The sequence below is a fragment of the Mirounga angustirostris genome, unplaced genomic scaffold, assembly GCF_029215605.1.
Source record: "Mirounga angustirostris isolate CCGP_5_RB_7025 unplaced genomic scaffold, mMirAng1.0.hap1 SCAF_12, whole genome shotgun sequence".
Classification (NCBI taxonomy): domain Eukaryota; kingdom Metazoa; phylum Chordata; class Mammalia; order Carnivora; family Phocidae; genus Mirounga; species Mirounga angustirostris.
In genome coordinates this window covers 43900759-43903964 of record NW_026991720.1, presented here as the reverse complement: position 1 = coordinate 43903964, position 3206 = coordinate 43900759, and the positions used below count along the sequence as shown (strand labels likewise).

General features: G+C 38.9%; 1 pseudogene; it reads right to left on the bottom strand.

The window, feature by feature from the left end:
• Positions 1 to 1217: 1217 nt before the first annotated feature.
• Positions 1218 to 2859, bottom strand: LOC123836137 (ribose-phosphate pyrophosphokinase 2-like; annotated as a pseudogene).
• Between the last annotated feature and the right edge of the window lie 347 nt (positions 2860 to 3206).

The window sequence follows — 3206 nt, the reverse complement described above, 5'->3', positions numbered from 1 at the left end:
AATCACTATTGTAAAACTAGTTCAGTATATTCTTAGACTCCAAATATCTCAAAGCCAAATGTTTATCTCCAAATCAACTAGGATTAGCCATGTCAACATGTCTGTATTTGCATGTCAAGATGTCTTCATAAACAGGTCAAAACTGCATTTCCATTTCTCCAAGGAAAGATACTCAAATGCAGAATTCATATATTTCTCAAAAATAATAGATACTACACAGCTTCAAACCATGGTCCTTTCATCATGCTAAACGAATTCTTTCCAGGTATGCACTGTTATACCATGCCTGTCCGATTTAAATGAAGTTCTCTGCACCGTAGAAACTCTGTACACCATAGAAAGGTCTACACCGGTTCTTCAATAACTAAACACTACTTGCTAGCTTTAATTTTGACTTCTTACTCTGTCAGAGATTAAAACTGTAAATGCTATTCAAATTTGTTTGATAAATAGCTTTGATTCTCAATTCAGAATTTACATCAGAGATTATATTCTTTCCCTTTATTAAAATACAGCAGAATGGAGGTTCCCAGGTTCTGTCTAGCCAGGCAAATCCCTACACCTTTGTTTTTGATCTGAATTATTCAGATGGATATTCCAGCCAATATTTATCTAAAGTTCAACTCTTCTCTTCAGCTGTCTTGGTGGCAGGGCATCTCACTTAGGGAACTGCTGTAAATTATCAGCCTGTGGGTAACATAATCCTCAGTGAGGTTTTCCCCACCATCACTTTGACAATTTTTTAACATTATCCTAATGAAACAATTAAGGTTTACTTATTAATACTTTTTTCTTAACATTCTCTTATCTATATTTTTCAGATAAAATCTGCAGTTAATATAATCATTTGCCTGGGGCGCCTAGGTGCCTCAGTCATTGGGTGTCTGCCTTCGGCTCAGATCATGGTCCCAGGGTCCTGGGATCGAGCCCTGCGTCGGGCTCCCTGCTCTGCGGGAAGCCTGCTTCTCCTTCTCCCACTCCCCCTGCTTGTGTTCCCTCTCTCACTGTGTCTCTCTCTGTCAAATAAATAAGTAAAAAAAAAACTTAAAAAAAAATAATCATTTGCCTGACAGACTTGCTGCTTCAGAATACAAAAAGCAAAAGTGTATTTAATATGAATGAAATAAATACAGAAAGGGGATAGTGTTTAAATATGCAGTCAGAGGCACTCATAGCAGTTTATCTATTTCTTCTATCAAAAAGCAAAAAAGAAGATCAGACTGAGTAAGTGCTAATGGATTTAAGTTAGTCTTTATTTTGAGGGAAATCCACAACATAAGATTATTGAGGGGAAAATGAAGGATAGAGGAGACAAATACAATGAAAAAACAAAAACAAAACAGAGTGCACCTCAAAGAACTGGGAGTTCTGTACATCTTCCAACTTCAATTTGCAACCCACTAAGGCAGTCAGAAATTGCTCATCAATTTGATGATAAGTTTGAGGAGAATAGTTCTATTGCTAGACTTGACTTTGGAATTTTAAGACTTAGAAGTTCAAGTAAGTGTAGGCAGTTACCACATGTCTTAAGAAGTAGTAGTTTAAAAGTTGTGGAGATAGTCCCAGCTACATTAGAGACAATTCATAAAACTGCTTTTAGTTATGATTACATTGCCTCTGATTTGTCTATCAGAAAATAAATGATTCATTGGCATTTTTAGCTAAATAAAATTCAGTTTAAATTAAGGAAAATAGCTAACGAGTTTATTTGAACCCTGAAAGTCAACATTCACGGTATTTCATGATTTTCTAATGCACACTCAAAAAGAAAGAGCTAATTTCAGTTTTACCCCAATGATATTATTATTACACATAAACTAATACACAAAGTGCTTTAATAGGAAGTTATCTTTGACAATCTTGGAAATACATAAACTATGAATTTCCACAAGGGGATTATATTATATGAGAAAATTATACAATTATATGATTGTGGCTTCAGAGTATCCTAAGAACAAAGGTAAAAGTTCCCCTTCACAACAAGGTAAAGTGACACCAAAACTTCTCATTCAAGACAAGTTCCATTAACAAGAAAACAAACATTCCTCTACCCCTAACCACTGTTTCCTAAAGCCATAGAGAGACGCTCCAAAGTTTAAAACAGAGATCTCATGCTTTAATATTCATCATTCTATATTTCACTGAATTCTAAAGTCAAAAAACTTTAATTCAGGGTATCATGTATGAAATCATAATATTCTGGAGATATGAAGGGCCATGGCTAAGAGACATGTACTGTTGTCCACTCTTCGGATTGCCTCAGCCAAAATCATTGAAATACCCATAACTTGAATCTTAGAGCAGTGTTTCGTTTTATCCTCTTGCAGAATGGGTTTGTGATGTTGACAGCTTCAGAGGCAGCATTACTAATTCTGGAAATAGCTGGCCCTGAGAAGATTCCATGAGTAAAAATGGCATAAACTTTAGTGGGTTTGGCATGGAGTAGCTTGATTGCAGTATAGCATTTTGTGCTGATCATGTCGACCACGAGGATGGCCACCTGATCTTTCATTAATCACCAACCAGAATCATCTTATTCATCTCCATGACTCTCCTTCTTTCTCTGTGTTACAAGGCAAATGCCACCTTCAGTCTGTCCATGGATGATAGCCTCCTGCTTCGGGGATAATGATGACACGGTTCCTCTGGTCTGCAATATTCTCCGGGTTCTCTATGTGAGTCACTCACAGGGATAGCACAGAAGCCCTGGTTCTGAGCAGCATGTAGGCCCATGGTAATGATGTGATCTGCCCCAGCTACTAGAAGCACAGAATGATTTGCATACAAGTACTTTTGGAGGTCATCCCAGGAAGCGAGCAGGGGAGCAGAGAAGTGTGTTACACGGTGTGACAGGATGTGTTAATGCTGTTATGACAACTGGGGCTCCATCCGATTGGGGACCCTCCAAGAGACTGCACAGAACACACCTGAGAATTGCCCCTATCTAGGAGCAAGAAAGCTCGGAGTTTTATCCATCAACTCCCATCCCCATTAGTTGAGAGCCACTCCTGGGGGCAGGAATTCTCCAGCACTTCCAGGCATAGCATGTGCATGAGGCCAGAGAAAACCTGCAAACAGGATCACGTGCTGGAGTAGGTCATTGGCGTTACATAGAAACTGTCCACCCAAGTTACAAGTGACCTCCATGGTAGGCCATGGGGCTATTGCAGGGGGCATTGACAGCATCCTCTACAGTTCCCAGAGCC